The following is a 27,548-nucleotide window of genomic DNA, read 5'->3' on the forward strand; positions in this document are numbered from 1 at the left end:
CATGATTGACATTCAATGCATCACAACTTGTACCCCATGATCGATACCCACAACAAATATAATGAAATGCCATATTAAGGATTTTCTGCTAGAATTTCTCATGCCGTGTCTTAACACTTCTTCATGCAGCTTCTCTAATTTTCTTACCGAGTTACTGTTTGGTTTTCCACCATGAAAAAAAATTCCACACAATGAATATTGCTAAATGAAGGGAAACATTGCGTTGATGTTCGCCCCAGAGAGAACTAGTTCATGACAACAAATATTCCGCTCGTGCAAGTCCCACTATAGTTTAGCTGAAATATTTATCACTGATAAAGTCATATTGCATATAGACTTTGCCACAATCTAAGATGACTTTAATTGGCTCAAAATATTTAATTGCAATTTTTTTTTGGTTGAAATATTCACTAGAATATGTACCTTCAATCTAACCAGGGAAATAATAATTTCCTTCAACTCAATACAAACCCCAAAATTATATCGAGCCCCTATCAAATTTTCGCTCATAGTTAAATAATCACTGACTTGGACTTAATATTGGCTTCTAAGTTTCTCACGACTATTTGTTTTATATAAATCAAGCTGAGTTATGTAATCATGACCAATAAAAACCTTGTTCCTCCTTCAGTTATTTTGCAACCAAATATCTCACACCAAAGATGTATGCATCATATATAAAATACCTTTATTTTTGCAAAATTTATCTTTGAAGAATAAGATAAGTCCATCTCGACAATCAAGCTACACTTCTGTGATAGGCTGGCAGGCGAACCTACTCTGATACAACTGAAATATCCCCCTAGGATTTTTGTTCCATATTTTTACCAAATGATCCACAAAAAAATTAAACAACAATTTGCATGCAATTGTTTTCAATACACCATCAAATCAAATTGAAATTCATTAATTTTCAGACTGAAATAATAATTTTGAAACTAGAAATCAACATTAGATTAAAATCCTTAGTAGAACAACAACATAAATTATCAATCTTTGGACAACCAACAAATAAAACCTGAAGCACAAAGTGAGCCAAGACAACCACAATCAAAATCAATCTTTGGAGAGGCACAACAAGCAAATGCAAGTGTGAAAATCAATCTTTGGATAGCTAGCAAATGCAAGTGTCAAAATCAACCTTTGGACAACCACAACATTTACAGCTGGATTGGACAACCAACAAATAAAAACTGAAGCACAAAGTAAGCCACCTGAATGATAACTCCAACTGACAATGGGTTTCCATCCACTGCCTCCAAGCTCGAGGGTTTGCATCCTCAAATCCGCTGAAAAACTAGAGATTCCCAGAAACTCTCCAAAGAAACAATCTCCAAACATATAACCAAGCATGAAAAAATGACGCTCTCCAAGTTATTAAATAGACCAACCTGTGACTCTTCATTCGCCCTCTACCCGTCTCTTGGAATTCCCTTATATTTATTAAGTGACTTTACTTAACAATTTGATGTCGATATAAAAAGTCACTTTTAATCTGCATTAATAAATAATTAAATTATCTTTTTAAATTCTTATGTTTTTACAACTTAAACTTAATTATTTAAATGGATTTCCTAATGTCCCAAACATGGGGCATTACAGGCAAGACACCAAATACATGTTTCTTTACCTATTAATCAACTCTTAGATGTTGGAGTGGACTCTAAAGAGACACCACTTCCAAATGAGTTTATTTGAAGTCATGAGCTTCTAGCTCAACTTTATCCTAGTTTTGCTAAGGGATTGATCCCATTTTTGACCTTGTATTGGTCGAAATATTCATATTTTTTGACTTTTTGTGGAGAATTCAACCTAGTAATGAGGGGTTTGTGGCTGACTAGTATTGCACACCACCATTTATCTATTGCCATTCTTTTTCTGATCATTGGTCATATGTATTAAACCAACGGGGTTATTAGCCATAACCTAGAGGATATTTTGGAAGCACATAAAGGTCCATTTGTAGGGGAAGGACATAAAGGTCTTTACGAGATTTTAACTACTTCATGGTATGCTTAATTAGCTCTTAACTTATCTATGTTAGGGTTTTTAACTATTGTTGTTGTTCACCATATGTATTCTATCTCTGTATCCATATTTGGCTACTATGGTACCCAACTGTCTTTGTTCACGCACCATATGTGGATTTTTGTTTTTGTCATAGTTGGCACTGTTGCACATGTAGCTATTTTTTGTTGAACACATAAATAAACTGAGTAGTGGGGAGGGGGTCTATCAGTGTACCAATTTAACACTTATGAAAACACTTTTCAGCACTCACTAGTAATTAATCATACAAAGTAGAAGAATGAGAAAAATCAATAACACAACACACAACACTAGGATATACGTGGAAAAACCAAGATGAGAAAAACCATGGTGAGAAAATGCTACTTGGAGCTACTGTCCAAATCCAACCTCACAAATTTATCAACTAATTACAATTGATTTGAAGGCACAAACCTTTAGGAGAGACCAATCCCCATGCTTATGGACACCAATCCAAAGGAGCACCAATTCCCTTACAATAACTTATTGAAAATTTGGGACACCAATCCCTTTACAACATACAAGACTACAATCTTGATGTAATAAGTTTAATCTCAATAAAATGAATTAACATGAACCTCAGTAGTTCTTCTCTATCTCTCAAAAAATTTGGTTCACACCCTTTTCAGCTATGCAACTCTCAATTCTCTACTGTCTAGTTTGATGAAACAATATGTGCTCACACTTTGTTCTTCTTATCTACAACTTCTGGATAATTCTTCTCAATGCAACATAATCTACATCTATATCGATTTACATTCTATTTGTATGCTCTGCATTCACCTCCATGAAGTTGGTCAAGACCCAATTTCACAATACCTCTCCAAATATCATACGAAAAATTGTTTGCATCGTAATCATGGAACATGATCTATACATCTTTCTATGCTTGCAATAGGGATCATTCATTAAATCGATTTGCATTTAGTTCTTATCATCACAACATAAATAATCCATCCCATTTTGTTACTCATCATAGTTTATCCAATTGCATTCAATATATAGATATCTAAGTTGACTTGTGCAAGTTCCCAGAATGCTCTATTATCATGCCAAAACAAGTTCCTTTAAATTTTTAAATATGGGTCGTTGATCATCTTGGTCTGACCAAAATATTTGGTCATTGTTGCCACCGTGGTGGTTCTATGCGATCATTTTACGACTTGCTCAATCTCCTTGGATCTTCTTTTGTATGTGTTGAGGCTAAAGTTGAACTCCAGAGAATTGACCTAAAACTTGTTAATCCATCATACAATACAAAAGAAATCTACAAGAAATATTTAGCTTCAACCAATGAAACAACATGAAATAAAAGAAAATAAAAGAGATTAAACCTTCATGATTTATGTCTCATTGTGTCCTAACACCACTATTCCTTGTTGCAGATGATTTTGCTCTCAGACAAGCACACATAGCTTCCTAGATGGCATATGAATAATGGACAGATAGTTAATTGATAATAAGACATGCATATGCAAATGATTTAAGCTAACATGATATTAAGCTATGAAAGAAATTCTAAATTTTTTGATTGCTTCAAACTCAAACTCATGAATGCAAGATAAAGACTCCTAGAATGACTATAAGATTAGCTATTAGTTTCAAAATGGCTTAGGAGACCTCTTTTTATATATTTTTGAGTGCATGAGATTAGGTGGCAGCGATCAATGGTCATGATCAAATCTTTCAAATTGGATGGCTATGAGCAAGAAGTTGAAGGTTGAGAGAAAGGGGGAAGGAGAAGACAAGTGTCACTCACCTCACCTTGACTGAGTTGAAGACTTGAGAGGATGTAAGATAGTTGGAGAAGATGTAGGAATGAGAAGACAAGTGGACTCAAGTCCTCCTAAGATATAGGGATGTTGGAGAGAATATAGAAGACAATTAGGAAATATGTGTACGTACACAATATTTCATTTATTTTGGAAGTTGGAGATAAGTGGCTAATAAATGATTTAATTTAATTTAATTTTATTGAATTAATTTATCCACATGATGGATGAGTTAGAAAAGAAGAAGTGATGTAGAGAATGGAATGTGCGTTGGAAAAGAGATTAAATAATTAAGAAATTATTTAATTAATGAGACTACATGATAGTAGATAGAGGAATAATTAAATATTAGTGTTACCAAATTTTTGCACATGCTAAATTTGGTGGCCTAATGAGGCCTTGCATTCATTCATATTGAAAAGGTACATAAATGTTCTAATGAACATAATTGATTTAGATTTGATTACAGTTGTCATTTTCAGTTTTTCTGCAAATACATAAAACAAAAAAATATTTTACATTTACATAAATTCTGTATTTGTATTTATAATGTAAAAATCAGAATCCCACACAAGCCATGGGATTAGCCTCATTTGATTCATGATGCATGAAACAAGTAAAGAATACATTTGATAAATGTAAATGGTATAGATAACTATAATGAAAAAAGACAGAAGGAAAGTGTTCCATCATTGCCTGCGCTATGATGTTTGCATTTCTATCTTCCTCTAGCTATGGTTGAACGTCTCAAAGAAGGCAGGTCCAGGTTCTCCTAGTCCTGCAAAAAACAATGAATAAAAGAGAAAAGGTTAGAGAAAAAGCTCCAAGCAATGATGAAGCAAATGCAATTTGCATTTCTGCATCACAATTAGACATATCACATACAATCATCAGAGGCATCCATTAAGTGTTAGTCATCAAGATCAGAAGGGAAAAAGGAGTTCAAATTCACTGAAGCTTTCGGCTTCATCATGTTTTTGCTAATTTGTTTGTTCACTGTGCAGGCATAGGAAAAGTCTTGATGCTGATTTATGAATTATGCATGTGGGGTAAAATAGGCTCCCACAAGGGTTGAGCCCAGTGTGCAAGTAATTTAAGACAAGGAGCTACAATAACATATCCCTATCTGAAAATGTGACAAGAGCTGCAATAAAAAATAGAATATCCCTGTCCAAAAACGTGACAGGAAGGACATAAATGCAACATATACAACATTCAAATATGCACAAAAGATAAAACAACAACTGGAAAGAGATTTATTTTACAGTGAGCATGACACAGTCAACAATGGAGAATGACTGAGAAAGTAACAACTACAGTCATCATAAGGAAGAAAGATAAACACAATGACAAAGTCATAAGGGAAATCAATGTGTACAACTCCAAAAGACAACACAGTACCTAGAGAATAGAGAAAGAGATTCTACAAATTACTAGCAACAAACTTAGTGTACCAAAGAATGATGATAGAACAACCTTTTCAACAGTAAAGAATCTTAAATGTAATTTTCATATAAACCCTAATTTAAACATGCCAAAAGAGCAATGATTGATAGTCATAAAGAATAACCAACTAAGAATTTGTAGCACATATCTCAGAAATATAGTGATACAGTAAATACATGGAACACACTATATAATAACAGAAGCAACAACTACAGTAAAGAAATCAAAGGAGATACAAAACCTTACTACCCTATATAACAGTAGTAGCATGTGACAGGAAGGCATTATGATTTGAAGGCACAAATGCTAATAAACTGGTTAAAGAAAAGTGCGGCCCTTTCATAGTCATCCCAAAAGAATTCAATGAACAATAGAATGATAAAGGATTGGAAGGCAACACATTTCACAAATACAGCATATCCAAAGGGCCAAGAGGGGAAAATACAACCATCAAAATAGAAAGGTGACTGTAGCTGCACAAAACTTCCTTAGCATGATCATAGCCAATAATACATTATGGGTTGTTTTTTAAACCCGTTTGTTTTAAAACCCATATTTCATAATCGCAAATTTTGGCCATGAGGTTAGGCCTCAGGGTTTCTAAGCAAACAAAGTAAACAATAGTGGCATATCCGTTATATATGTAACAGTGAGCAGTATCATGTATTTCATCATTGTGAAGAGATTATATGGAGCATTTTTTTTAATAGAGCTTGTAATAGAGTATCCATGCATAGAAACCTCAAACAGGCTAGGGTTCGACTTCTTTACACAGTAAACCATTTTCAAAGCAAAGGTGAGATAGAGAAAAAACATGAAAGTAAAAACTACAGTCCGAGATCATGCACATAAGGCACATATCTGGAAATTTATTTTTTTAAAAACCCTATGTATGCATGGATTTAAAACGAAAAAGCTTTTGCAACAAATATTTTTGCAAATGACAAGATTGATGAAAAGAGAAGCATACCCGATCAATAAACTTCATGTTTGATGTCCAGTTCAGTTTTCAAAGCCTCAGATCAAGCCCTACTTGGAGCTCTCATAGAGCATGGTGGCTAGGCTTCCCGTGAATCATCTCAAACAACAAATGTTCGATGAGCAATTTTAGGGTTTGAAAACCCTTTTACTTCGCTTAGGTTTCTTTTAAAAGAATAAGCTTTCATATGATATCGTGACTAAGCCATGGGGTGGCTTTAAAACCCTTAAGTCTTTTAAGACTTAACTTTGTAAAAGATGCTTTCTTTTATCAGTGTAAATTTTTAATTAATATATTAATATTGGCAAATAAAAAAAAATCATGAGCCAATATTAGTATAATAATTAATTATTATTATTATTAATTATTTTCATACACATATAACTGAATATTTTTAATTTCTATATCCTTATATATATGTCAAGGTAATTAATATTTAGCATCTTAATAGGCACTTTGAGTTTGGTCTTTAGCATGTAGACACAATATGAAAAATTGTAAAATAAATATCTAAGTTGGATAAATTATGAATCCACTTAGTGTTGATTATGATGTGTCTTAGATATTTACTTTAGAAATCTTCCTAATATGCATACATGCTAAAAGATCAAACTCATTATGAGAAGTCATCATGCAGTTTGGGGTCAGATTTGAGCTTGAGTGTAGGTTTACATGAGCTTTTCTCATGATTTTGAGGTAAGGCTTGATTTTGAGTGCCACATGGGTCAACCTTTAGTTGACCAAGATTTTGAGCTGAGTTACCCACATTTTTGCATGTTTTGAAGCCTATTTTGGTGGCTTTTCATTTTTGCTCGAGGATCAGTTTTTGAGAAGATATTTTTAGTAGGGGTTCATCTTCAGTCATGCTGGAGTCATCTTTCCTCTACCTTTGTGGAAGGTTTTTGTATAAAGTGAATTTTTTTTATCTTTCTCTTGCTGGTTTTAGCAGAGAATACATTCTTGTAGCTCCTGTGCAGTTTTATGACATAATACTGAATAAAATTATTAGCTTATTCCTTATATCTTTGGAGTTCATTTTCTTATTCATGATTGAGAGTTAGTTTATTGTGTTATTGTCTAGATAACCTTTAAATTTTATGTCTCATTTTTAAGTCATAGGTTGTGCATTGTGATTAATTGGTTCATTTGGTTGATTGTGAAAGTTTTCTTCCCTTTCAATTTCTTGAGTTTAAATCCTTTGCATGAAATATTTATGTGCTGTGAACTAGAAGTCTATTTGTGCAGATTGGTGTTTTTAGGAGTGTATTTCTATAATTTTGAGATATCATATTGATGCATCACCTTAGTTTAGAATTCACAAAGTCATTCTAGTTTCATTTTTAGTTTCTTATCCTTTTCCTTAGTAAATAATTTAGAGTTATTCACAGGGAACCAACCCTTCATCTGGAGGCTAATTATCACTATAGGCAACCCACAGGCCTACAAATTATCCCATGTGTGAGTAAGTTGTTTGAGCTTTCAGCTTGTGCATTACAGGTGCAATTTGAGTGATAACAATTAGATATTTAATTAATTGATTAGAAGAAAAGGATATAACAAATTAATTAATAAAATATTTCAATTAAATTAATTAATATAAGGACATGAAATGAATTAATCTTTTTAAATTAACTATTTAATAGAAGAATAATTATTAAATAAATCTAAAATATTTATTTAATTGCTCATAGCCATTTTTATGTGTATACATTTTACCTCTCTTTGAAATGATGTTGAGACAATATTGTTTCAAAGATTAAATCACGTCTCGATAATGCACCCGATGAAGATAAAAATCCTGGTTGTATGTGTTGGCAATATAACAAGGATATTGAGAAGGTTGTTGATGATTATGGACATAACTGATTAAAGATGTTTTACTATCTTGATATTATTATTTTGTCATTGATGTCAATAAATTGATTTTCTAATTCAGTATGATGTTCCCATATCTTAAGAAATATGATATGAAGATCATAAAGAAGTTGGTAAAGACACAGGAAAGAATATGATGAATAAAGGGATAAGTTATTCAATGGGCAACTCTACTGAGTCAGACAATAATGAGATCTTGATGTTTTAGATTGTTTTAACATCATACATATGTTGTAAAATGTAAAGGTTAATACTACATTATGTTATCAGCCAAAGGACCTAGTCGGTAAACCCTAAGGAACCTAGTCGGTAAACCCTAAGGTTATCGCAATCGGTTAATGAAGACAGAATGTCTACCGAGTAAAGTTTAGTATTCACCAAGTTGTAACCGAGCTGTAACAGAATGCATTAAATGTTTACATGTGATATTTAATGAAAGAAGCTGCTGAGATGGAGTGGATCAATGATTGGCAAGCCATGGAAGAAGTTTGTTAACAAATCTAAGGCAATGGAAAGTCGGCAAGAAGATCTATAGCTCAGATTGAATCGCATTACCCTAACACAAGTTCCAAGATGATTGTACAAGTTTCAAGGCAAGGTAAAACATTTTTCAGATCGTAAGATACAATGAACCTAGACAGGGTTGAAGATCTGATGGCTATGATTGATCATGGGAAATGTGATCAAGGAGATTAAGCGGTTAGATGATTGTTTATAAATAAGGAACTGTTGATAAACAGTGTATGCGGGCAAGTGTATGCACAGGGATGCTATATAGTGATCACCGAGCACAGAAGCTTGAAGACCTGTTGGAATAACAGAGTATTGATGCCCAGTAGACATACAAGATTAGTTCTATGTCTAGATTGTGATTGAACAAATAAGAATCTGCTTTAGCATTTTAGATGTAAAGTTGCAGATAGATTGTATTACTGTTAGCTTGTGAAAGTAACAGAAAATCTCTTAACTGAGTGGACTTAACAGTCTTATAAGTAAATCCTTTAATAAGGTGACATTCTAAATGAGTGTTTGAAATCCTTTGACAAGGTCACTTCTAACAAAGTGAAGATCCTAATAGATCTGAAGGAAATCCCTTAACCGGGTCACATCTAGCAATGTGTTTTGTAATCTTTAACAGGATTGGCTTTTAACCGAGCATACTCTAGAAGAGTATATTTCTTAGTGGGTCTGAAATCTCATAGTGGTTTTTCCCTATTTGGGTTTCCACGTTAAATCTGGTGTTATGAGGTTTATATAGTTCATATGCTTTTGAGTTTGCATGTTTGATAGTTTTATTCTATGACTGATATATGTTACCGAGGTTGAATCTGATGTTTTCATTGATGATTAAGTTTGTATGATTCACCCCCCCCTCTCATCTTGTTGGCTCTTGGATCTGTACTTATATTAAGTATCAGAACTATCAGTATGCCCCCTCAGGAGATTGATCATGAAATTATTGAAAAATTTGGATTGAGCGATTGATCTCACGATAATTGATTGGAATTTCTACAACTTTGGTTGATGAAAATGTTCGCTCTTTGATTTCTTTGATATTTTGCTTAATTTGATGATTGATAGAGTTTGATTGACCTCATGATCGATGAGGGTCAATGATATAAACTCGAAGCTTTGATGATCTGATAGGATAGAGTTTGATTGACTTCATGATTGATGAATGCCAATGATGTAAATTCAAGATTAGATAGACTAGATGCGTAACCTCATGATGAATGAGAATCACTAATATGTGGTTAAAGAGATTGATAGAAATCTCAAGTGAGCGGATATGATAGTTGATTGATTGATCAAAGCAATTCGTTGGATCAAGAACTGACATTTTGTTAATATCATGTTGCAAGAAGATCTAGATGTATTGATTCATCCAGGGGGAAACAAGATGATCAACGAGGCTTACAACATTTGAAAAGAGTGGTTCTCTTCGTCCCAGTTGACATATTGATATGAGACATTGATTTGTATCATGGAACATTGTATTTTATTGATTATTTCTTTGATATCATTGTATACTTGGAATTTTTATTATTTTATGATGATATACAGACATGGACCCTATATGATTCTGATGATTAATGATTTATTATGCATGTTAAACTCTATATGATGATGATCTATATGCATTGATATACAATATTACATGGATTATGCTCTACTGACCTATATATGAAGTGATGGATGATGTTATGATGATCTTTTCTTTCCTTTATTTTCATGATGATGATGTTCTATATCATGCAATAATGATGAAATGAAAATGATTTTGATGATGCAAATGAAATTAATTATATAATGATTTACTTAAATGATGCAAATGCAATGATCTATATGAGAATGCTTCTAATGATTACGCATGCAAATGAATGTTGATTTTTTTAATTTTTAATGTGTATGCATATAATGATTTGAAATGAAAATGATCTACATGAAATGTATTTGATTTAAATTTTGATGATTATGAATGCTATGCTTGATCAAACTTATGCGATGGATGCTTATATGTAATGCTTATGATTGTAATGCAATGCTTATAATGATAAATGAATCTAAGTGCAAAGATGCAACTAAATGACCTTAATGGATAAAAAGAACTACAATGATAACGATCCTAATGCAAATAATAATGATGATATACTACATGATTAATGAAATGCACTTAATGGAATGCAAACTAATGCAATGCAAATGATTATGATCAAAATGAAAGCCTAATGAAATGAATGAACCTAAATGCAAGTTGTTTTAGTTTGTCCAAGTATACTCAATCTTTATTTATAACCGTTGATCTCTAAATGAAATGGTTATAATGCAATTGACAATGAATTCTTATAATTTAGATGAATAATGAGCTAATCTAAAATGATCTAACTAAAATGATACTTCCATTCTTCATATGTTGTCTTATAATAGTGATTGATTTCATCATTGAGCTTTTAAAATGTTGTAAGAAAATACAAGCATCTTGACATAATGATTAAAGTTGACCTGAGTATTTCTTACATGGATTTTGATATAGAAAGTTTATACAGGCAACTTAATATGATGAATCAAGCTGACCTGAGTATTTCTTGTAGGACAAACAAGGATTATCCCCTTTCATGCATGACTCGAAACGTCCTCTTTGATCTTTTATTGATCATATCCTTAGACAAGTACATACCTTAATAAGAGATAAACCACAAACAACAAACAAAGAAAATAATTATACCCCATCATAGCTACTCTAGTCATGGACATCCTTGAGTCGCATAGAGTACATGATTAGGAAAAAAATCAAGATATAAAAACCGAATATTGTATGTCATACACATGTTCTCATGGTCATTAACTGATATAATCATTGATAATCCTTTATTACTTGCTGGTTGAATCTTTGTTTTCCAAGTTTCACGATTCAGTTGCTACAAAATACCTTGATCTTCATTGTTTTGTTGCTCATTATTTGTTTCAAAACCCTAGGTGTTTTGGTTTTTTCTAAGTTTTCTGAGTGTTTTGGATTTTCAAAAATTTAAAAGATCACCTTAGCAAAAGGAATTAGGATTTTTCCCCCAGTGGAAACAAAAATTTATTATGGATGTACAAAAGGATGATCCAAACCATGGTGGGATATAATGCAAATATGATTGATAAAATGCAAGACAGTGACTACACTAAGTATGTCAAAGATTGATAATTGTTGGTAAGCTACATATTTCTTGCTAAATGGTTCAGAGCAATGAATGCAAAAGATGAAATGGATAAGCTAAGACAGATGGCAATGATAGATGCAAATAGGATGGAGTGGATAGGTGCACAAAGCGATCTCATAGATGAAAGAACTCACTTTTAGATAATGTCTATTTACTCGGTTTTCACTATCTAAATTTATTGCATTTTTTCCATATTTGATTTTTTTTGTTCTATTTTCTCTGTTTTAAGCTTTTTAGAGATTTTCTATTTTTCTGATTTTTACTGATTTCTTCAGGACTTTAATATCTCAAGCATATAACTTCTTGAGATGAACAGAATTTATGGGCTCATCAAACCAATCACCTTCAGGTGTAGATAACTTGTATGCTCCTGAGCCATATGCCACTGCTATAACAAAAGGACCTAATTAGTTCGGTTAAAATTTTCCCTTCTTTTCTCGGTCTTGCTGATTCCTTGGATTCTCCTTTAATACTAAATCTCCAATCTGAAAAATGTGTGACTTAACTATGTGATTATAACTTCTTGCCATTCTTTGTTGATATGCCTTGAAATGATCTGTAGCATTTTGGCGACATTCTTGAATTAGCTCAAGTTCTTGAAGTCTAGAGACTCGCTATTCTTCTTCTGGTATAAGACCTTTCAAGGACACTCGTAGAGAAGGTATCTCTACTTCTACTAGTAATATGGCTTCTGATCCATAGACTAACCAATATGGGGTTGCCCCTGTTAGTGTAGGAATATTGGTTTGATATGCCCAAAGAGCAGGATTTAGTTGAATATGCCACTCTTTACCAGCTTCATTGACTATTTTCTTCAAGAACTTTAAGATTATTTTATTTGATGCCTCAACTTGACCATTTCCCTATGGATAATATGGGGTAGAAAACCTATGCTGAATATGAAATTGCTCACATAGTTCCTTCACATCTTGATTCTTATATGGTCTTCCATTATCAGTGATAATGGTCATAGGGACTCCATAGCAATAGATTATATAATTCAGGATGAATGATGATATTTGCTTTCCCGTCACTTTCGTCAAAGGCATTTCCTCAATCCATTTAGTGAAATACTCTGTAGCAGTCAGAATGAACTTATGTCCATTATAAGATGAAGGGTTTATCTTACCTACCAAGTCAAGACCCCATTGGGAGAATGGCCATGAACCTACCATAGGATGTAGTTCTTGTGCTCATGCATGGATGAGATTCCCATGGATCAGAAATTGTTTGCATCTCTTAGCATATGTAAATGAATTTCTCTCCATGGTAGGCCAATAATAACCCAAGCGAATAAGTTTATTAGCCAGTGTTAAATCACTTGAGTGCATTCCACAAATACCTATGTGGACTTCATTAAGAACTTTCTTAGAATCTTCTTGTTTGAGACATATCAATAGAGTGCTATCTAGACCTCATCTATATAAGATATCAGCATTGATAGTATAGTGGGATGATTGACAGATAAAATTTCTTGTCTGATTGCAAGATAGGTCAGGAGGAAGGATATTCTCCTTTAGGTATCGATAAGTTTGGTTGTATAAGGATTGATCGATTCCCGATATATGGAAAATCATGTGGGTATTTTGGGATTCAATGGAAGGATTCAAGATATCTTCCATCAGGAATTCGTAACATTGTTGATTTTCTTGATTCTGCAAAAGAGATGCTATTGTAGCCATTGCATATGCTGCTTTGTTCTCATTTCTTGGGATCTGAGTAAATGTTATTTTTTCAAAATTCTCTTTAAAATTTTCAACCATCTATTTGGAAGGCACGATCTTATCATCCTTAGTTTTATAATCATCATTTATTTGGTTGATTATAAGCTGTGAATCACCATAAATATGCAATTCCTTGATGTTCCATTCAATAGACATTTTGAGCCCAATAACCAATGCTTCATATTCTGCAGTATTGTTTGTACATGGAAACCATAGTTTATATGATTTTGGAATTGCGTGTCCCTGAGGTGTGATGAAGAAGATTCCAGCACCTGATCCATATTGTGTATAGGAGCCATCAAAGTACAACTCCCAAAATTTTGTGCTTATTGTCAGAATTTTTGCATCAGGAAATTCGATGTGCAACAATGTGTCATCTTGTAAGGGTGCTTCAGCCAATTGATCAACAATGACATGTCCTTTGATACCTTTTCAATCAACATATTCTATATCAAACTCACTTAGTACCATAACCCATTTTGCTAGTTTGTCTGTTAAAGTTGACTTTCTCAACAAATACTTTAGTGGATCTTGTTTTGCTATCAGTTTTACATAGTGAGTTAGCATATAATGTTGCAATTTCTGAGTTGCAAATACAACTGCTAGACATGTCTTCTCAACTGATGTATAGTTCAATTCATAGCCTACAAGTGTTCTACTGATGTAATGTTAGGTCCCAGAGACAACTGAGAGGGGGGGGGGGGGGGTGAATCAGTTTTCTAATAAATTCAAACCCAAAACTAATTAACCAACTTAATGCTTAATACCGGTAAACCAGTTAAGTATGTCGGTAGACAGTGTTAAACGTAAATTTTTGTACCGGTAAGGATTAATGCATGAAACATAAACATGAAATCATCCACAACACATAACACCAATATTTGTACGTAGAAACCCTATAAGGGGAAAAACTGCGGTGGGAAACCTTACCCACAATTAGATGATACTACTGCAGATAGTAAGTGTACATAATGGGGTCTACACATGCAGAAAGGCCAACAACCTAGAGCTTACTGCTCAATCACAAAATGGGAGTCACACTAATTACAGTTGGATGGTTAAATCTAATAAGAATGTACTGCACAAAATAGCATCTTCATATGCTGGATTTAGTACCAATGTAATGCTAATATGCTTCTACAAAAACCTAACTTCACCTTCAAATTATGTCTTCGTGTATACCTCTTCTTGATCTCGCATATACCTTCACTCAATTCTTTTTCGCATTCCACACTTGATCTTACATATATATCATACCGTAAGACCAATTTTAGTAGGTCGGCTCTACAAGATATTACAATAAAATCATTTTACATACAATATCATATCTGATGCAATAACCAATTGAACATGTCAGCTTAATGCATTTACAACAATAATAAATCATCTCCATAGCATGCCATGCTGATCTGGAAAAGATAAACTTGCCGGTGTAACCCTAGATAACCTGGACCTATTTGCCGGTAAAAGCAAATATGCAAATATGAATATACCAATGATTAATTATTCAAAACAAAGTGTCCACATGATGTCTTCGACATTACCAAGTGTCTTCCATATCATTCCAAATACCGGTGAACATTATATCCTACCGGTGAACCATATACTAGTAACTGTTGCAATAGTTACTTGCTTGCCGATGAATGTTGCTGGATCTCCAAAGTGCTTGTTTTCAGTAGGTGTTGACATCAATGAAAAAACCATACCAAAATACCAACAATCTCCCCCTTTGGCATTGATGGCAACACAAGAGGGAAAAACCATCAAAGTGCCAAAACAGAAATGCCAAATATCAAAAACCAATCAATCTCCATTTCTCCCCATGGGAGCAACATGTGTTTATCCAAAGATTTATTTTCAATACCAATCTCTTCCTCAAAAGATAATGTGTTTTTCCATAGATATCTCTCCCCCTTTGACATCAAATTCCAAAGCTATAAAATTCAAGTTCATACAAAATACCAACTACTCCCCCTGAGAAGTAGCTTCCTCATCAAATACCGGAATAAAGATTTGTCTTTTTAATTCTGTCGGTTGATGACAATCATCAACTGTCTAAGTCTCTACTGGTGGTGGTATGACTCCAAGCTGATCTATGAGATATTCAAAAGTCTCCTTAGGCAAAGGTTTTGTGAAAATATCCGCGAGCTGTTCTTTAGTATTCACATAAGTCAGTTTTATCTCCTTTTCTTCAACTTTTTCCCTTAGAAAATTTAGTTTTATAGAAACATGTTTTGTTTTAGAATGTAATACCGAATTCTTAGATATATCAATTGCTGCAGTGTTATCACAGTAGATAGTAATAGGTTCCTTGCATTTCACCTTAATGTCTTTCAACATTTGCTTAAGCCATAGTACCTGTGTACAGTTAGTTGCTGCTGCAACATATTCTAATTCTACTGTTGATAAAGATGTACAACTCTGTTTCTTACTCAACCAAGAAACTAATCTCTTTCCAAGAAAGAATACTCCTCCAGTGGTGCTTTTTCTATCATCCACATCTCCTGCCCAATTTGCATCTGTGTATGCACATAGGTCAAAATTTTCATCTTTAGGATACCATAATCCAAGATTTGCTGTGCCTTGTAAGTACGAGAAAATCCTTTATACTGCTGATTCATGATTTTCCCTAGGATTACTCTGAAATCTAGAAACAATACATACTGCATTCTAATATCAGGCTTGGTTTGTGTCAAATACAACAAACCTCCTAGCATAGATTTGTATCTAGTTGGATTAACAGGTGTAGATTCATCCCTTTGAGATAATTTGTCATTTGTAGTCATAGGTGTGCTTACCAGTTTAGAGTTCTCCATCTCAAATTTCTTTAGTAATTCTTTTAAGTACTTGGATTGACTAAAAAATATTCCTTTATTAGTTTGAGAAATCTGCAAACCTAAAAATAATTTTATTTCTCCAATCATAGACATTTCAAATTCTTGCTGCATTTTAATAGAAAATTCCTTACATAATCCATCTTCTCCTCCAAAGATTATATCATCAACAAATACTTCAATAATCAAGATGTCATCATTAGTTATTTTGTAATATAAATTGCTATCTGCATTTCCTTTAGTAAAACCAATCTTCAAAGGATATTTATCCAACCTTGCATACCAAGCTCTTAGGGCTTGTTTCAATCCATACAAAGCTTTTCTTAACCTGAAAACCATATCATTGTCATCTGTCAAAGAAAATCCATTAGGTTGTTCAATATATACTTCCTCTTCAAGATCTCCATTCAAAAATGCACATTTAATATCTATTTGATAAACTTTGTAGTCCTTGTGAGCTGCAAAAGCCAAGAATTATCTAACTACCTCAATTCTGGCTACCAGTGCAAAGGTTTCATTGTAATCAACTCCTTCTTTCTGAGAATATCCCTTACACACTAGTCTTGCTTTATTTCTGACAACCTTACCATCTTCATTAAGTTTGTTTCTAAATACCCATTTGGTTCCAATTACATTTTTATCTTTAGGCCGGGGAACTAATGTCCAAGTACTATTTTTCTCAATTTGTCCTAATTCTTCTTCCATAGCTTTAATCCAAAATTTATCTTCACATGCCTCATTGATACATGATGGTTCAATTTGAGAAATAAGACATACCTCTTCATTTTCCAATCTTCCTCTTGTCATAACTCCTTTAAATTTGTTTCCAATTATTTGATCTTCAGAATGATTCAATCTTACATACCAGGGTGTCTTAGTTTGCTGTTGTTCTTCAATTACTGTGGAATCCTCTGATGATACCAGTGTAACTGGATCTTCATTCTGTACTGGTGGATTCAGTATAGGTTCATTTGTCACAATTTCTATTGCCGGTTCAGAGTCTATATACCTTGAAGTTCCTCTGAATTGTTCATCAATCTTTACATTTGTACTCTCAACAATTTTCTACAATCTCTTATTAAAACATCTATATGCCTTGCTCTTAGATGAATAACCAAGAAATATTCCCTCATCACTTCTAGGATCAAATTTGCCAATATACTCATCTCTTCTAATATAACATTTACTTCCAAAAATTTTGAAATACTTAAGAGTAGGAGTATTACCAAACCATAGTTCATGAGGGGTCTTACCGGTTTCACCTTTGATGTGAAATTTGTTGAATGTATAGACAACAGTGCTAACTACCTCTCTCCAATACGCATGTGATAGATTTGCTTCTGATAACATACTTCTTGCTGCATCCAAGATAGTTCTGTTTTTCCTTTCAACAACGCCATTCTGCTATGGTGTCCGAGGTGCTGATAACTGTCTTTTGATTCCATTCACTTCACAAAATGTATTAAAGTCCTTAGATGTGAATTCTCCTCCTTGATCTGATCTTAAACATTTGATTTTCTTACCGGTTTCATTTTCAACCATTGCTTTGAATAGTTTGAACTTTCCAAGTGCTTCTGATTTTTCTCTGAGAAAAGTAACCCAACACATTCTAGAATAATCATCAATAATTAGCATGAAATATCTATCACCTTGTAAGCTTCTAGTTCTAGCTGGACCACATAAATCAGTGTGAATTAAATCAAGAGCATTATTGGATTTTTCTGGAATACTTTTGAAACTAGCTCTAACTTGTTTTCCAAATTGACATTCCTTACAAATTGTATTATGAGGTTTCACAATTTTAGGTAGATCTCTAACTGCCTTAGAAGTATTGATTTTTACCATGCAATCAAAGTTTACATGACATAGTCTCTTATACCATAACCAAATTTCATCTATATGTGCAATTAAGCATGCCTTTTCATTGTTATTCAAATGAAAGATATTGCCTCTACTCTGATTATTGGTTGCAATTTCCAAACCAGTTCTATTCATGATTTTACATTTTCCATTTTTAAATTGTAACTGAAATCCCTTCTCAACTAATTGACCAACACTTAAAAGATTATGCTTTAATCCTTCAACATAGTAGACATTGTCAGTGTTATGCTTACCATCAAGAGATATTGAACCCTTACCTTTGATTGAACAGGCTTTGTCATCTCCAAATCTTACTAAACCTCCATTGTATTCTTGAAAGTTCAAGAATTTACCTTTGTCTCCAGTCATATGATGTGAGCATCCTGAATCAATGATCCATTCATCCTTTGCTTCAACTTTAGCTGCTAGGGCTTATTCTACCAGTTGAGCAGTAGGTGCTGGTTGATCTTCTGTTATAGCAAAAAAAACCCATCCATTGTCTACTGGATCTTCATCAGAATCATCAGTCACACCTTCATCAACAATGTAACAAGATTTGTCTTTGTTCTTCTTAAATCTGCATCTTTGATATTCAGGATTAGGTTTGTATGTTCTTCTAGCTTCTTCTTTTAGTCTAGCATGTCTATCAGGGCATCTCAAAGCCATATGACCAATCTTATTGCAGTTAAAACATTTAAAGGGTGCTTTACCTTCATACTTACTTCCAATTGGACCTTTTGGCATTTTTCTTGCAAATAATGCTTCAAGTTCTTCAAGTTCTTCATTCTCCTTTCTAGATTCTTCAAGTTCTCTTGCATAAAAGGCTCTCGAGTCTAATTTGTCAAATGATGGAGCAGATGATGTTGATGCTTTAAAGGCCAAATCAATTTTTATAGTAGTAACAGGACCAAATTCCTCAATTTCAAAGGCTGAAAGTTTTCCAATCAATGTATCCCTAGTTACTAATGTATTAGGCATTGTTCTCAACTCATTTATAGTAGTAACCTTCATTTTATATGCCGGTGGCAAACCTCTTAAGATTTTTGAAACAATTTCATCCTGACTCAGAGTTCCTCCACAACATTTAATACCCAAAACAATTTCATTTACTCTTTCCATAAAAGCAAAAATCCTTTCATCTTCTTCCATTTTCAGAAGTTCATACCTGACTCGGAAGCTTTCAAGTTTTGCAATCTTGACTGTGGAGTCTCCTTCATTCAGTGTTTCCAAATGATCCCAAATAGCTTTAGTAGTAGACCTATCTGATAATCCCATGATTTGTTGATCTGATAATGCACCCAAAAGTGCTTCTCTTGCTTTGCAATCATTCTCTTCATCTTTAGCTAAGGTAGTTGGAGCAGTCTGACCAGCTACAGCAGCAGTATAACCATTCTTAGTAACTTCCCAGATGTCTTTACCAATACAATTCAGATGTGTCTCCATTCTGATCTTCCATATCCCATAGTTGGTTCCATCAAGTTTAGGACCATCCTTCCTGAAATAATTAGTAGACATTGGATCTCCTCAAGTTGTTAAACTTCTGCAAAAGAGGACTAAGCTCTGATACCAATTGTTAGGTCCTGAAGACAACTGAGAGGGTGGGGGGGGGTGAATCAGTTATCTAATAAATTCAAACCAAAAACTAATTAACCAACTTAATGCTTAATACTGGTAAACCAATTAAGTATGCCAATAGACAGTGTTAACAGTAAATTGCTATACCAGTAAGGATTAATGCATGAAACATAAACATGAAGTCATCCACAACACATAACACCAATATTTGTACGTGGAAACCCTGTAAGGGGAAAAACCACGGTGGGAAACCTTACCCACAATCAGATGATACTACTGCAGATAGTAAGTGTACATAATGGGGTCTGCACATGTAGAAAGGCCAATAGCCTAGAGCTCACTGCTCAATCACAAAATGGGAGTCACATTGACTACAGTTGGATGGTTAAATCCAATAAGAATGTACTACACAAAATAGCATCTTCATATGCTAGATTTAGTACCGGTGTAATGCTAATATGCTTCTACAAAAACCTAACTTCACCTTCAAATTATGTCTTCATGTATACCTCTACTTGATCTCGCATATACCTTCACTCAATTCTTTTTCGCATTCCACACTTGATCTTACATATATACCATACCCTAAGACCAATTTTAGTAGGTCAGCTCTACAAGATATTACAATAAAATAATTTTACATACAATATCATATCTGATGTAATAACCGATTGAACATGTCGGCTTAATGCATTTACAACAATAATAAATCATCTCCATAGCGTGCCATGCTGATCTGGAAAAGATAAACCTACTGGTGTAACCCTAGATAACCTGGACCTATTTGCCGGTAAAAGAAAATATGTAAATATGAATATACCAATAATTAATTATTCAAAACAAAGTGTCCACACAATGTCTTCGACATTACCAAGTGTCTTCCATATCATTCCAGATACCGGTGAACATTATATCCTGCCAGTGAACCATATACCAGTAACTGTTGCAATAGTTACTTGCTTGCCGATGAATGTTGCTGGATCTCCAAAGTGCTTCTTTTCAGTAGGTGTTGACATCAATGAAAAAACCATACCAAAATACCAACATGTAATACATTTCTCTTTCTTTCCCTTCTTCATCAGGCTATGGCAAGAGAGCTCCCAATGATACATTTGTTGCTGAGATATCAAGTAACAATGATTTCCCTTTGATTGGTGATACAAGTACTGGAGGATTCATCAAATATTCTTTGATTTGCATAAAAGCTTCTTGACACTTCTGATCCCATTTGAATGAAACATTCTTGTGTAAGAGATGAGTGAATGGATGACATCTATAGGCTAATTGAGAGACAAATCTTCTGATTGATTGTTATCTCCGTTGTAGATACCACAATTGACTTATGTTCCTGGGTGACTCCATTTCCATGATAGCTTTGACCTTTTTTGGATCTACTTCAATTTCACGAGCTGATATAATGTATCCAAGAAGTTTTCCAGAGATTACTTCAAATGCACATTTCTTTGGATTCAATCTAACTGATATTGTTCAAGCCTGTCAAAGATCTTACCCAAGATGTTCAAATGTTCTTTCCTTGTATGAGATTTTGCAAGTATGTCATCTACACAATCTTCCATAAAAGTATGCATCATATCATGGAAAATTGTTGTCATGGCTCTCTGATAATTGCTCCTACATTGTTAAGCCCAAATGACATAACATTCCAGTAGTAAGTACCCCATGCATAGGTGAATGCTATCTTTTCTTGATCTTCAGGGGCAATTTTTATTTGATTGTATCCTGAGAATGCATCCATTAATGAAAAAATCTGATGTCTTGCTGACAAGTCTACAATTATATCAATGTTGGGAAATGGGAAATCATCTTTAGGACATGCCTTGTTCAAATCTCTAAAATCATTGCAAACTCTTATGCTTTTATCTAGCTTTGACACTGACACAATACTTGAGACCCATTCTAGATAGGCAACAGGTCTTGTGAAACCCACATCCAATAGTTTCTTTAGCTCTGCTTTTACAAGGAGAGCGATGTGTGGATTCATCTTCCTTAGCTTTTGTTTAACTGGTTTTGCTTTTGGATCCACATTGAGATGATGCATGATAAGATATGGATCAAGTCCTGGCATGTCTACATAGGACCAAGCAAAATTTATTTGTCTTTATTTGAAGAATTATATGTATTCTTTCTTTTCTTCATCTGATAATGATGTAGCAGGATGAAGGACCTTGGGGTCCTTTGGTGTGCCAATGCTTATTGCTTCTGTTGGCTCTATTAATATAGCAGATCTCTCCTAAAAATATGTAGGGAGGGTGTCAAAATTTCCATCTTCTGGTGCCTCAAGGAGGTTTTCACCAACACATACATCCTTTATTTTTCCTCTTGATTGATCTAGTGTTGCCATGAAATGGTTTTCAACAATAGGTCTTTTTCCTTGTTTTATTTCAATTTTGTGATTGGAAAGTTTGACACTCTCCTAACTGCAAGAAGCATTACTTGATTCTGCAGTGGAAGATATCTTAGGTGTTATTGGTTCTATGACATTAAGATATATGGCTAAATTATGATCATTGGAAAAGACATCCAATTCAGGGTTTTCTAAGTTATCCCAATCAAACAGTTCTAGATGAAGTAGGGGTAAGTCATAGTGATTGTTGGGTGTTTCAAGGTTCATGACGTAATAGTCATAGTCTGGCATAGATTAGGTAATGTCATAGATAGAACTCTCTTGAGGATAGTCTCTCCCAAGTGCTCTCCAATCAACTCTGACGAAATCAGGATTGATATTTTGTGATTCACAATCATGTGACTCATCATCTAACGTTTGTCCCTCAAATGAATGGATTATATCAACACATACATATTTGATAATACAGGTTCCCTCTTGATCAATTTCAATAAATTTATTTGTATCTTGAAGTTGGCATACTTATGCACATGACATAAATGATTCTTTTTCTATCTTGTGTCTTCTCTCAAACTCAGCTTCTTCTGGACTAATAGTCAATCCTTCTTGACTATCTATTAATTCTTCCATGGTTCTTCCATACCTTAATATTGTTGGCTCAACATTTGATGTAGATCTAAAATTTTGTTGATGTTCTAATGATTAATCAATAACTACTTGTGTTTCCTATGGTGTTACTTCTTTTTCTTTTTCATCCTCTTTCTTTTGTTGTCTTTCATATGCCTCTTTCCTTTGAATTCTGATCTCTTCTTGTCTTCTTTCCAACTCTATTATTTGTTTTGCTAAAGATGAGTCTTTATTTGTAATAGCTACTTGTTCTTCATCCTTTTCTTCACTTGATACATCGGATGATGGATTTGGACCCCATTCATATTCATTTGAATCTATTTATGAACCATTGTCTAGAATCACACCACTATATCTAACAGGAATGTTATATGGTGAGAAGAGTTCTCTGATTTTGGCCATCTGTTCTTTCACCATTTCTGAAATATCTTGATCAGGTTCCACGCTTGTTTGTATTCCTTGAACTTGTTTGCAAGAGATCTTCTTCTCTTTTGATTGCAAGTTCTTCTTCTTGTTTCTCATATTCTTCTTGTTTTTGTTTGTTAGCTACTATTTCCGCTGCTTGGTGTAGCCTTTCTTGGCATGGTTCTTCTTTAGGGACTGCTTTCTTTCTCCACCTTGGATGTTGATATTTATGTTTTTTTTTCTTTGATTTAGGATATCCAAGTCCCGATTTATCTTCTTTAGATTGTGTGTGAGGACAAATAGGTTTTGAGATACCTTCTTATTGCTTACCAATTGGTCCTTTTCCTTCATATGCCATTTTTTGCATGATCTTATAACCGTTGCCATATTGTTCTATGGGAATATTAACTTTTGCAACTATTTCTATATTTTCATTTTCATCTCTGTACAACCAACTAAGAATGTCTTTGTCTTCAGTTTCTTCTGCAAGTGTTCCATCTCTAACAAATGCTCCATAAAACATTTCAACTGATTTCTCTGAGATCTGTGGTTGAACATTTGTAGGATTTCCATATGATTTTGGTGAAAGTGGCAAGCTATGCAAAGAATACTTTCCCATTCATTCATCATTTAGTTTTATCTTTTTCTCAAAGGTTTCCCATAATTTTTCTTGAATTTCTTTGGTGGGATAGACTGATTCTCTGTTATGTGGAACTCTTGCATCTTGTGTTGGTTTCAAAATGTAAAGCGGAAAAATCGAACCCTAAGTGTTCCCCCCCCCCAAGGAGAGAGAAGGGAGGTCACTAGGGTTGACGGTTTTCACTTAGGAGAGACTTTACATTCAAAAGAGGGGTTGAAACTCACAAGATCCAATCTTACACAATGCAAGACTGGATTCTAAATGAGTTTCAAGGGTTAAGACATCAAGGATACCCTCTTTTGTAAAGAATGTAGATAGAAGGATTGAACAAGGAATGCATGTAAGGTAAGAAAGATTCGCTTGTAGACAGAGATAGGGATATGGGATGAAGCTACGGACCTGAAATTAGTAGTAAAATGTCGAGACGATGCTGTTCTACAAATTTGAGCGAAAGTTGACGGGACGATGGCGCCTGGAGCGCACACGATCCTCCGAAAAATCTACGAAACGAAGGGGGATCTGTTCGTCTCTACACAAGGATTCCAGATCTTCAATTAGAGCCGCATACCTGCAACCTACACACAGAAAAGAGAGGATGATGGGGGGGGTTAGGGATTAGGGGTTTGCCTTTAGGTCAAACCCTGGTTTTGGAATTAACCAAGAAATGAGAATGCTGTAAATGTAAATGTTTGTAATGTAAACAAGTACTGATACCTTGTTGTAAGAATGTTTGTATTCTTACATGCGAAGGTGTAATGATGTTGTATGTTTGTATGTTGTGTGTGATCTCCTCTTCAATGGTTGAATCCTTGTCTTGAATGCAACACCTAGCCTTGAATGGAGACTTAGAATGTTCAATTGCTTGAAGGAATGCTTGAATGCTTGAATGTTTGAATGTTTGAATATCGCTTCCGCCTCTTGCACACATATGTATTTCCTCCCCTTTTCTGGGAGGGGAAATTTAGTTTATATACTTGTCAATTAGGGTTGAGAGACTGATTTTTCCGACCTTAGGCTGACCTAGAAGCATTATTTTCCAAATTGCAAACTTAAAGACCTGATGCCCAAGAAGAGACCGGGCCCAAAATAGGGACAGGGACCAGGGCACTGGGCGCCATGGTCCTGGGGGACCAAGGCACTAGGTGCCATGGTCCTAAAGGACCAGGGCGCTAGGCACCATGGTCCCACCTCTCGGGATAGCAAGGTGCAAGGAAGGATCAAGCCAAGGTGCATAAATATGCAGTTTTTGATGTCGTAAACAGGTTTCGGGGTCTCCATTCAGGTTCAACGTTGCGCCGCCATCGTGAAGACCCAAATGCAGTCGAAATTGCAAGTGTCACAATTTTAGGACGTTACATTTAGCCCCCACTTTAGTGGGAGTATAAGCGTACGCCCATACTTCCGGTAAAGTACAAGGAAACAACATTGAAAGACTTTCACCACGTCAAGGAGGCAAGATACACCAAGCCCCCAGTGGACTAAGGATCTTATGACTTCAATTGACAAAGTAAAAGGGAAGATCATGAGGGAGAACCATGACTGTCAGTAGTAAGGTTCCCTCACTATGAGTCATGCAAGAAAAATACCAAAAATTTTCAAGGCAAAGCTAAGTTCGCTAAGAAATTTTCAAGTATCTTGAAGAGATATGAACGGGGTGTATGCCTCCCTACGTTAAAGAGATCGCACATGCCTCATCGGGGGTGATTGCTTTAAGGTAGTAATACATATAAGAAATGAGAAGGGAAAGGAGCACGTTATCACAAGGATTTAGCCCCCAAGTGTGAGATAAGCCCAAGGATAATAGACACAAAACACAAAGCACGAGGTGACTTCTCTTTCCTCGGGGTCAGTATGCTGTATGATAATTCATGTATATCATATGTATGTATGCATAATTGTTTCTTCATTCCCTAATCAAGGAAGGTCACCTAGAAGAAGGGAACACATGTGTCTTTTGAGTCAACATGAGATAGACCAAAAGAGATCTCAATGCTTTGCATCCTCCTCAAGTAGACAACACTAAGGACAACAAATAGAAGAATGAGAATAACACATAGAAGAAGTAACAAAAGAGATCAAGAGAGGAGGAGAGAGTCTGCTATGCTAATGAAACTAGTCCAGCACGTCATCCACCCCCTGATCTTGCTGATCAACATTTCAGGAAGGCAGGAAACACGCTAGAGGAGGAACATCCAACATAGCAGATGGAGCTATCACAAGATCCAAGCAAGGGCTATGTTCATGTTCCAAGCCATGTTGTTCTTGTCTAGGAGCTAGGATAAGTGCTTTAGAAAATTCATTAGATAAATGGTTATCAACATCAACATATTCATATTCACTATCATCATCAAGATTTATAAAAATAGGATCTTTAACTCGCACAGGATCAAGACCATCATGCATCTTATGTTTAGGAGATTTTGGCTCAATTTTCGGCTGAGGAGAAAATGGAATAATACTAGCTGAAGGTGTTTTTGGGGATTGCAAAGTTTGAGAAGCAGCTGCACAAGCTCTAAGATGATGCTTTCGTCGGCGTTCACATGCAGAACAATTTCGTCTAGTCTTAGTAGGAAGTTGAGAAGATTGAGGAGGAGGAATGTTCTCATCCTTATCACTTGGGTGTTTAGGTTGTGGTCTCTTAGGTTGAATAATAGGAGAAGAAGAAGGTTTCTTTTCTCTATAAGAGGAAGGAGGAGGAACTGCTCCATATAAAGGAGGGATATTTGGTTTAGGAAGGAGACCAAGTCCATCATGACGAGGAGGTATAGGTCTACTTTTAGGAAGTTTATTAGATGTAGACATAGTCACATTCATAGGGATGGGTTGGGAATCTTCTTGAGGAAAGACATTAGTTTTATCTTTCAAAGGAAGAACCTCCTTCTCAAGAACGATAGGAATATCAAGTTTAGGTGCTCTAGGTTCACTTAGAGATAGGATCATATCTTTTTTCCACTTTTGATAAGATTTGAAAAGATGATCACTTCGCGGTGGAAGAGATTGGAATTGTTTAGGCCAAAAATAATCAATAGGAACGCTAGAAGTTCTTTCAGCTGGTTTAAAGAGACTATGATTGACAGTAACAACTTCACTATTATGGGGAAATTTCAAACACTTGTGAATAGGAGAAGCAATAGCTTTCATGGAAGATAGCCAAGGATAGCCTAGCTTCACACAAAATTGTTCGGATGATGGAATAATAGAAAATCTCACATCAAGGGATTTGTTATGGACCTCAAGAGGTAATGTAATAGAACCAATTGCAGGAGAAGAAAATGCATCAAACAGTTTCACAACCACATTTGTTTTGTCATAGATCACTTGATTCAATTGCAAAGTAAAAAGAAATTCTTCACTAATGACATTAACCATACAAGAAGGATCAATAAGCACTCCACGACAAGGTGTATTCTTGACTTTTGCAACTATATATAAAGGACCATCAGGTGCCCTGATAGTTTCACTGGAATCAAATGTGATGGAAGGTTCTTTAGGGATTTTCTGCTGCTCTACAAAGTTAATCACATTCGGAGTCATAGACACAAGACTATCAGGTGAGAAAGAGGGATCATTAGTCTCAATCACATTAGAGGTATGAGAAGGTAATGGATCAGTAAAAATCTTAAGATTTTGGTTAGGAGGAGCTATAGATGTGTTGCCTTTATCATTCACACCAGAAACAAAGATAGTATT

The 27,548-nt window shown here is 34.6% G+C and overlaps 1 pseudogene; it reads left to right on the plus strand.

Moving 5' to 3' along the window:
* LOC131859682 (photosystem I P700 chlorophyll a apoprotein A1-like) overlaps nucleotides 1-27,548 on the plus strand; it is a 92,840-nt pseudogene that overhangs the window by 52,485 nt on the left and 12,807 nt on the right.

This window comes from Cryptomeria japonica, chromosome 2, assembly GCF_030272615.1.
Source record: "Cryptomeria japonica chromosome 2, Sugi_1.0, whole genome shotgun sequence".
In the NCBI taxonomy this organism is placed as follows: domain Eukaryota; kingdom Viridiplantae; phylum Streptophyta; class Pinopsida; order Cupressales; family Cupressaceae; genus Cryptomeria; species Cryptomeria japonica.